Source organism: Bos javanicus, chromosome 5, assembly GCF_032452875.1.
Source record: "Bos javanicus breed banteng chromosome 5, ARS-OSU_banteng_1.0, whole genome shotgun sequence".
NCBI lineage: Eukaryota > Metazoa > Chordata > Mammalia > Artiodactyla > Bovidae > Bos > Bos javanicus.
In genome coordinates, this window is record NC_083872.1 from 43,896,454 (window position 1) to 43,906,577 (window position 10,124).

Sequence of the window (10,124 nt, forward strand, 5' to 3'; positions counted from 1 at the left end):
AAAAGAACATTTAAACAAGCATGAGGATAGGGAAAACCTTCCCAGGGAGCTATAGTTCACAGACCTAGTTAACTTCATGGCAAAAGGCAGTGGGAACAGCCCCTGGCATACTGGGCTGAAAGTACTCCCTCCCAAAAGACAGTGCGAGGCCTGTCTTGGTGGGACCTACTCTCCTTGTGGTATCTGGGTACCAGATGTGTGAGCATTGAGAGGCTTTGAATAGGGAAAATGGTAAATTTTATCAGTTATGAAGGTAAGAACACAGAATTATCTCAAATGCCATTCTCTGAGATAGGAGACAGTTTGCATAGTTAAATTTCACCATTCACCTCCATCTCTAATTCCAGCAGATGTGCTATTTATTTGCACAGGTAATAGATAACCAAATCTGACTGGCATTCTTGTGAGACTGAGATCAAGTTTTCTTCTAAGGCTTATTCCATCTTAGATGATATTGCTGCAAGTCTGCTATGCTCTTTGTCAATATCAAACTTTGAGATCTTGGGATTTTTCTTTTTTCTGGAAAAATGACTTTGTGTACTAGGTGATTACATTTTATTTCTTCAGTGGGGGTTTGGGGAGATTCTGTGTCAATCTAGTATATTCTGTTAACTCTTCAGGAGGCTCATGATAAAGTGGGTCCCACAAGAGGCTTCTTTAGCTTCTGAGGCCCTGAAAGAAACATTCCCATTCCAGGAAAGACAGCTGAGGCTGCAGCAAACCAGTGAACATCGATTCTTTCTTGGCATTGCAAATGGTAGACTGAGAAGAATACAAAATTAGAGCATAATTTAATTTTTTTTAACTTTAACTCAAAAGAACAAGAGAATCTGATTTCAGACTTAAAAGTCCTTTAGATATTTATATCTTTGGATTCTAATATGCAAAGAATTTTAACCTTTAGACTTAAATTTCTCCCCAGGAATTTGCAATGGAATGTTAGTTTATACAGCAATGTTGGGCGTCTCTATACTGGTATTTTATTCTTAGAGTACTTCAGTTGGCTAATCTCATTGCAAAGCCTCTGCTGGGATGTGATGAGCAATGTGGCTGGATATAATTTGGAATAGGAAGTAGAATGAGAATTTTCTTTTTCTATGAGGTTCATGAAAAATAACAATGCCCAGAATGACTGTTACAGGGCTCCTCCTGTCTCTTCCTTTACCTGCACCACAATCTAGGCTAGGTTATACTGCAGTAAAGATCAGCCATAAAACCTCAGTGGTTTAATAACAGAAAGCTTTTTTTCCCCTAACTCATCCTGTACATCTAGTGCAGGTCAGTGAGCACTGCTTATCATAAAACTTACTCAGGAACCCAAGCTGATGAGTGCTCCTTCTTGACCTGAGCTTCTTTCAGCATCACGGCAGAGGGAGGAGAACATGGTGAACTATAATCAGGCTTTTTAGCTCCTGCCCAAAGTAATACACATCACGCCAGCTTACACCTCATCAACCAAGAAAGCTGCACTCCAAAGAGGGTGAGATAATGCGATCCTACTATGTGCCTAAGAGAAGAGAACTAAAATAGTTGTCAACAGCTCTTCCACAAACACTTTATAAAAATCCCACCTCCAAGTGTGTATTAATACACCACTATTAATTCCTCTCCGGAGAAGGCAATGGCACCTCACTCCAGTACACTTGCCTGGAAAATCCCATGGACGGAGGAGCCTAGAAGGCTGCAGTCCATGGGGTCGCTGAGGGTCAAACATGACTGAGTGACTTCACTTTCCCTTTTCATTTTCATGCACTGGAGAAGGAAATGGCAACCCACTCCAGTGTTCTTGCCTGGAGAATCCCAGGGATGGGGGAGCCTGGTGGGCTGCCATCTATGGGGTCGCACAGAGTCGGACACGACTGAAGCAACTTAGCAGCAGCAGCAGCAGCATTGATTCCTCTCACTTAATACATTCAAGAAATTGAGTTTCTAAATGAATGTGGAAAATTAGACAACAGTTTGCATCAGTGAATGGTGCATAATGATCTGGATGTGTTAAAAGCCATAGCCTGTGGCCATACATTTTACTTATGAGTAAAGACCCTGAGGAGAATAGCCCAGAGACAGTCATGGGCGGGGGTTGGGAGGGGGAAATGAAGTGTCTTCTCACTTCTGTTCAGGCCAACAGTTTCCTCTGTGTCAGAAAGGAATGTATTTATAGACCATTGAAAATAGATTCTCTGTCTAGTTCCATCAACTCGTGGTTTGTGTCTATACTTGATTTTGGCAAACGCTGACTGTCAGTCTTAGATTTTAGTATTATTGTTATTGTCATATTTTTTTCTGTATTGCTTCTAATTGTTTTAATGGGGAATTGGTAAAAGTTGCATTGGAAGCCATATAAAAATGTTAACTATTGGATTTTCATAGTATTGTTCTATGAAGTCTCATAAAGGATTTATTTTCATTTATATTGTTGATTTTAAGTAATGTCTATGGATAAGCTGTTGATTTCCCTTGGTTTTGATCGAAGAATTTAATTTTTAAATAAGTGAAAGTTTAATAAGTATAAAATATAAAGCCTCCAAGCTGGAAGACTTAGAGAATGAATATGGTTGCTGGGGTAGGGGGAAGAATGGGGGGAAGGGATAGTTAGGAAGTTTGAAATGGACATGTACACACTACTACATTTAAAATGAATAACCAATAAGGTCCTACTGTATAGCATAGGGACTTCTCCTTAATGTTATGTGGCAGCCTGGATAGGAGGGGAGTTTGGGGGAGAATGGATACAAGTATACGTATAGCTGAGCTCCTTTGCTGTTCACTTGAAACTATTACAACAGTGCTAACTGGCTATACCTCAATACAAAATAAAAAGTTAATAAATAAGTAAAACAAATCTCCCAACTAGACATTTCAGAGAAAGTTTTAGTCCTCATTCTTTTCTATATTAGTTTGCTGGGATTACAGTATCAAAATGCCAAAAAACTAGATGGTTTAAAGAACAGAAACTTACGTCTTATAGTCCTGGAAGCTAGAAATCCCAAATCAAGGTATTAGTAGGGTTTGTTCTTTCTGGGGGCTGTTAGAGAGTGTATGTTCTAAGCTTCTGCCTAGCCTCTGGTGGTTTGCTGGCAATCTTTGGCATTCCTTGGTTTGTAGAAGCATCACCCCAATCTCTGGATTAATTTTCACATGGTGTTCTCCCTGTGAGCATGTCTGTGTCCAGATTTTTCCTTTTTATAAGGACATCTGTCATACTGGATTAGAGGCCCACCCCACCCCTGTATGGAGAAGGCAATGGCACCCCACCCCAGCTCTCTTGCCTGGAAAATCCCACGGATGGAGAAGCCTGGTGGGCTACAGTCTGTGGGGTTGCAAAGAGTTGGACACGACTGAGCGACTTCCCTTTCACTTTTCACTTTCCTGCATTGGAGAAGGAAATGGCAACCCACTCCAGTGTTCTTGCCTGGAGAATCTCAGGGACGGTGGAGCCTGGTGGGCTGCCGTCTATGGGGTTGCACAGAGTCAGACATGACTGAAGTGACTTAGCAGCAGCAGCAGCCACCCCAGTATGAATTTTATTAACTATAATAGTGTACCCTTATCTAATCGGGAGATGCAATCCAAGACTGCCAGTGAATGCCTGAAAATGCACAGAGCACTGAACGCTATATATACCATGTTTTTTCTTATGCATACATACCTAAGATAAAGTTTACAAATTAGGCACAGTAAAAGATGAACAACAATCGCAAATAATAGACTTAATTATAACAATATACTGTAATAGAAGTTATGTGAATGCTCTGTCTCTTGCTCCTTCCTTGTTCTCTCTCTCAAAATATCTTACACAAATTTAGTGTCTTTTCCATGTTAACTAATCACTCATGGCATGCTGGCTATAACTTTTGCAATCTGAGGGATGACAACAAAACTTTATGATTTTCTTTTTCCTTCTTCATGATTTGTTCTTATAATAGACCTCAGCAACCTCAGCATATGAAATTTTTCTTATAAAGTCAAGAACTTTCTCCTTTTCACTTAAAAGAAGCACGTTATGGCTTCTCTTTGGAGAATATCCAAAATATCCAAATTGCCAGTAGCACGTCACCTGTGCTTTGGAGCTAGCATTAAGTAAAATAAGGGCTGGACGTAAGCACCGAGATACCATGACAGTCAGTCTTGTAACCCGGACAGCTGCTAAGTGACTCCTGGGCATGATGCGGTGGACATGCCACACGACGTGGGTGTGATTTATGTGCAGGGCAGGACTGAGTAAGATGGTGTGTGAGTTCGTCATTCTATTCAGAACAATATGCAGTTTGAAACTTGTGAATTATTTCTGAAATTTTCTATTTCATAATTTTGGACCATGGCTTACCATGGAAAACTGAAACGGTGCCAAGTGAAACTATAGATAATGGGGGAGGGGGACTGTTGTAAGTACATTTGCAACAACTCTTTTCAAATAGGTTCACATTCTGGGGGGCTTCCCGCATAGCTCAGTTGGTAAAGTATCCGCCTACAACGTGGGAGACCTGGGTTTAGTTCCTAGTTCGGGAAGTTCCCCTGGAGAAGGAAATGGCAACCCACTCTAGTATTCTTGCCTAGAGAATCATATAGACAGAGGAGCCTGGCAGGCTACAGTTCACGGGATCACAAGAGTTGGACACAACTTGGCACCATCTTTTTTTTTTCACATTCTGAGGTATGGAACTTCAACATGGAAATTTGGTTAACTCATAATATATAGGAATATGAAAACATAATTTAACCCATAACATTTACTATATAATAAAGATCTACAAAAATAAAAATGTCTCCCAAAAATTCATTTGGCCACCTTCGTAAGGACAACATAATCGTAAGGGACAAATAAAAAGCAGGGGTAAGAAAGTGAAATAGCTTTCCCTGAACTCTTATAGTGTGTCAGTAAATATTTAGGCATTTGAAGCACATATCATTTAAACTGATATAAGTTGTATTAGGGAGATAAGTATAAATGACAAAAACCAAGTTTCAGTAATTAAATTACTTTCCTAGGATAAATTAGAAACTGGATTCACACTAGGATATGTCTGTCTGCAAAGCCCAGGCCTCTACTTTTTCCTTGGCTCTCTGCAAAACCAAACTATCAATAATAACGATATAGTAATAATAATAACAACCTCAACACATGGGAAAGTTTCACTAAAGCAATCATTTCTAAAATTAAAATGATTAAAACAATCAGTGTTACATCTGACAGGGCGATCAGCACTCAAAGCTTCAACTCTCCCTAAACATTCACAGCAGAATTTTCCTTCCTACAGCTGATTTATAGAAGCTAATTTCTAAGAAAAAAGAGGGACAAACAACAACAGAACACAATTGAAATATTTATGAATGCCGGAAATTAAAAACACCGTTTTCACATCTGATTTTTAAATCTTCAGGCTAATCATAAAGCCAATATTATCCTGAGAATTTCACAATGCAATAGCTGCTGCTGCTGCTGCTGCTGCTAAGTCGCTTCAGTCGTGTCCGACTCTGTGCGACCCCATAGATGGCAGCCCACCAGGCTCCCCCGTCCCTGGGATTCTCCAGGCAAGAACACTGGAGTGGGTTGCCATTTCCTTCTCCAATGCAGGAAAGTGAAAAGTGAAAGTGAAGTCGCTAGCAGTTATTACAGTTTCCTTGGGGTCGAGAAGAGTCGGACACAACTGAAGCGACTTAGCAGCAGCAGCAGCAGGTGCCAAGTACGTTTGCTTGTCACGTATTAACTCATTTAAACCTCACAACGATCTTGTGAATTAGGGATCAGATCATCTCCATTTTACAGATGATGGAACAGAGGAATGCAGCCCAAATTCAAAGCCTGGTTCTCAAACACTATGCCCAGATCTTTCTCACTATAGAAATGTTAAACCCTAAATGAGAGCTCTGTGTGATCAAAATTCTGCTTTGTAGCCAGATCTTTCCTAATGGAGAATTTACAGTGGTTAGAGCAAGAGGTTTGGAATCAGTCAGACCTGAATTCGAATTCTGGTTCACGTTTTATTAGGTACCTGACTTTAGGCAAGTAGCTTAGCCCTCCAGGGCCTCATTTATCATTTTCAAAATTAGGATAACACTTTTGCCACAGGTTATTATAAAAATTAAATGAGGCAATGTATGCAGAGCACAATCACTGGATCTTAAGTAATAACTATCAAATTTATTATTATTATACATATGCTTTTGAATTATATTCAGATACATTTTCATGCCTTATAAATCGTGTCAACTGGCAACTTATCACCATTTAAAAAAGGGAGTTCAAGTGCTTTAGGAGAAAGATAGATATCTGTTAAATCAAAGAGATTATGGCTAATATATTTGCTTGAGATCAAAGCAAAGCAATAGTTTTAAAAGCCTCATTTTGCCAAGGAAGAAATGATTTAAAATTTTCTTTTACCTTTATTAGCATACTGAAAATTGAGCCTGAATTTCTAAAATGTAAATGTATTTCCTTGAGTAGGGCAAAGAATTCTGAAGTCTCTCTTGGCTGGCTTTCTGTCTAGACTATAATGAGAACAGAGCATAGAGGAAATAGGAATTACAGTCAGAGCATTGCACAAGTAGATTAAGGAAGTCAACTGGCAGAGTCCTCTAGTAGCCCTTTCTGCTTAGGACTGGGAGCACCAGAAGGCACCTCAAGAAAGTTAGTAGAAGGAAGCATTTTCAGAAACACCCAGAGAATTTAGGAAGCATCCAGAAACATCAAGGTTTATGGCCAGCTTTTCTGGTCCGGGTATAATGTGGGAAGGCTGCAGGCATCTGGGAGAAGCCTAGCTTAGGACTAAGTGTTACATCCACATGGTGTGGGAGCAAGATCGTGGAGGTGGTGGTAAGAGAACACCAGGTCCATGGGGCTTAGCTGCACTCCTGGTTCCCTGGAGCTCAGAGGTGGCAAATGCATGCAGGAAAGTAAGCGGGAGCACTAAAGAGGCCACAGATCAGCAGAAGCCTAGGTTAGAGTGAAGAGCAGTAAGTCCCCTTCTAGGAACTGGTAACAGAAAATACAGATTCCAGTAATGGGTGCTGGCATGTACATGCTTACTTAGTCGCTTTAGTCATGTCCCACTCTTTGAGACCCCATGGACTGTAGCCCTCCAGACTCCTCTGTCCATTGCATTCTCCAGACAAGAATACTAGAGTGGGTAGCCAATTCTCTTCTCCAGGGGATCTTCCTAACCCAGGAATCGAACTTGTGTCTCCTGCATTGGCAGGCAGATTGTTTACCACTGAGCACCTGGGTAGGTGCTGCTATGCCTTCTTACAAACCGTGACAGTTCGAGCTACACCTCAGTGACCACCAGGCCAAGGAGCAATCTGAATCAGAAACTGCACAGCGGCGACTGGCCAGGGCTTTCCAACTATCTTTCCTCATAGCTAAATGTTAGCCTGTAGATCCTTTTCTCTTAGTACCAGCTTGGAAAGAGCAGAATAAAAAAGCAAAACTCTGAATGACTGGAAAATTTCCTGAGGCATCCAAGCAGAGATTATAGAAATTAAACCATAGGTCACACAGATATCACTGGATTGTTTTAAAATGTAGTATATTTTCTTCTGCTGCCTGGTGGGTTGGGTCTCCTGGGTTAGAACGGATAAGGCATAGGAGACAGGAAGTCCAGTTCCTTTGCACATCTTGCCTCATGTAAGAGCCTGTGAGTATACTTAAAAATCAGTGTATAGCTTTTTTCACACCAAGAATTGATTATAACCTCTACTAAAATTAGAATGCTATGGTTTTTCCTGTAGTCATGTACAGATCTGAGAGTTAGACCATAAAGAAGGTTGAGTGCCAAAGAACTGATGCTTTTGAATTGTGGTGCTGGAGAAGACTCTTGAGAGTCCCTTGAATTGCAAGGAGATCAAATTAGTCAATCCTAAAGGAAATCAACCCTGAATATTTATTGGAGGTACTGATGCTCAAGATGAAGCTTCAATACTTCAGACACCTGATGCAAAGAGCAAACTCATTGGAAAAGACCCTAATGCTGGGAAAGATAGCTGAGGGCAGGAGAACAAGGGGGCGACAGATGATGAGATGGTTGGATGGCATCATCAACTCAATGGACATGAGTCTGAGCAAACTCCAGGAGATGGTGAAGGACAGGGAAGCCTGGAATACTGCAGTCCATGGGGTCACAAAGAGTCAGACACAACTTAGTACCTGAACAACAAGATTAGAATGAAAAGTTTTCTTAAGGACCAGGCCATGAACCTATGAGAAAAACACGGGAGGAATTCAGACTGTCACATAGATATGCAGAGAGAAAGAAGGACCTAGTATATAGTTTCTGCTGTTCAAAATAGGCTTTTTGGATATGTACCATGATACTGAATTTGAAAGTCAGTCTTTTAAAGAAAGCCTTTGGAAACAGCTTACACGAGCTAGTTTCTATGTTGGAAAAAATGGCATTAGTGACAGATGACAAATGAAAGGATGAGTGTTTTCTGGAAATAAATGCTGAGACAGAGTTTGGGGGACAAGATGTTTTTAGGGATCAATACTTGTGAGAAAGGGGGAAGCAGTATTGGACAGAAAAAGAAATTGATGAGGTTGTCATGAGACTCAACAAAGCCTCAGCTAACCCAAAGGGAAACTCTAGAGTGAGAATTGCCCCCTTAGCATTGTTTTGCAATCTGCTGAATTGGTCAGGTCTTTACACCTCACCTCATGTAGGGTTGCCCTGGGAAGGGCATGACCTTGGCTGAGATGCCTTTTTATGACTGAAGGAGATCCTGAAGGAGTTGTAAGCCCAGACGCTATCTGCTGACCACTCTCTCAGCTGCCAAGGCAGCAGATCTTTTCTTGAAGGGGGATCTGAGCAGTGAGCCTTAGGTCTACCATCTGGGGTTGGAGACAGAGTTCCCAATATCCCTTTCCTGAAGGACTCTGAAGTATCTGTTAGTCCCAAAGGGGCATGCTCTGAGTACTAGCAGAGGGGACAAGCTAATAAAGTCCTGAGGTTATGATAGAGAGGCTGCTGGGAAGACTTGCAGAAAAATAAGGCCAGCGGCCCCTTGAGGAGTGCCACATGAAGGGGCATCCCTTTCCAGCCCCTGTACATCTAACACCAGGAGGATTCTGAGACCACGGTAGAGCTGAGGACCCCCGTCTACCGGCTGAACTACACCTATATTATTCTGTACAGGCAGACACCACCTTGGAGTGGAACAAAAGGAGCAACAAAGCATTTAGTATTTACTGGGGCTAACTGACCAGAAATCGAATTCCCTAAAGAGATTTCAAATGAGTGGACCAGACTAAGGTTCCATATTTAGACCAAAATTTGGTTTTTAATTTTCCATTATCTACAAGGCTGAGAGATCATCAGAGAAAGAACATCAGTTAAGAAGTGCTCAGGGCTTCCCTGGTGGCTCAGTGGTAAAGAATCTGCCTGCAATGCAGGAGATGCGGGTTCAATCCCTGGGTCAGGAAGATCCCCTGGAATAGGAAATGGCAACCCACTCTGCTATTCTTGCCTGGAAAATCCCATGGATGGTGGAGCCTGGTGGGCTACAGTCTGTTGAGTTGCAAAGAGTCAGACACAACAGTGACTGAGCATGCACGCACACAAGGAAACCACATCTGCCCTGCACATTTGGGTGTAGTGTGAAGGACACTTTATATTTGCTGTTTTACCAAAGGAAAGTAGAGTAGAGTTGCTCAGTCGTGTCCGACTCTTTGCAACCCCATGGACTGTAGCCTACAACACTCCTCCGTCCATGGGATTTTCCAGTCAAGAGTACCGGAGTGGGTTGCCATTTCATTCTCCAGGAGATCTTCCCAACCCAGGGATTGAACCTGGGTCTCCTGCATCGTAGGCAGATGCCTTACCATCTGAGCCACCAGGGAAAACAAGCACCAAAAGTTCATTTCAGACTTGGAGGGCAAAAATGACACTGGAAGAGGGGTCAGGATTATGTTTTCTGAGAAAGTACATTATGCAATTGCTAGGTTTGGTGGGTGGACAGTGTAATCTTTCATTCTGGCTTACTTCCTATATGAAGTTCTGAAATATTAGGACCTTACTCATTCTCACTGGCCATAAAAGTTATATGTTAAACAAAGCCCAAGATTTAGTAACCTACAAATCACTTCTGACTTCCCGCTACTGTGGAAATCTACACCCAGCCAAAAAAAAAAA

At 41.6% G+C, this 10,124-nt stretch overlaps 1 non-coding gene across 1 annotated transcript; it reads right to left on the reverse strand.

Annotated features, from left to right (window-relative positions):
- Window positions 1-9,760: 9,760 nt before the first annotated feature.
- On the reverse strand, window positions 9,761-9,832 carry TRNAR-ACG (transfer RNA arginine (anticodon ACG)). The gene has a single exon. It is a non-coding gene; the product is annotated as a tRNA-Arg (tRNA).
- Between the last annotated feature and the right edge of the window lie 292 nt (window positions 9,833-10,124).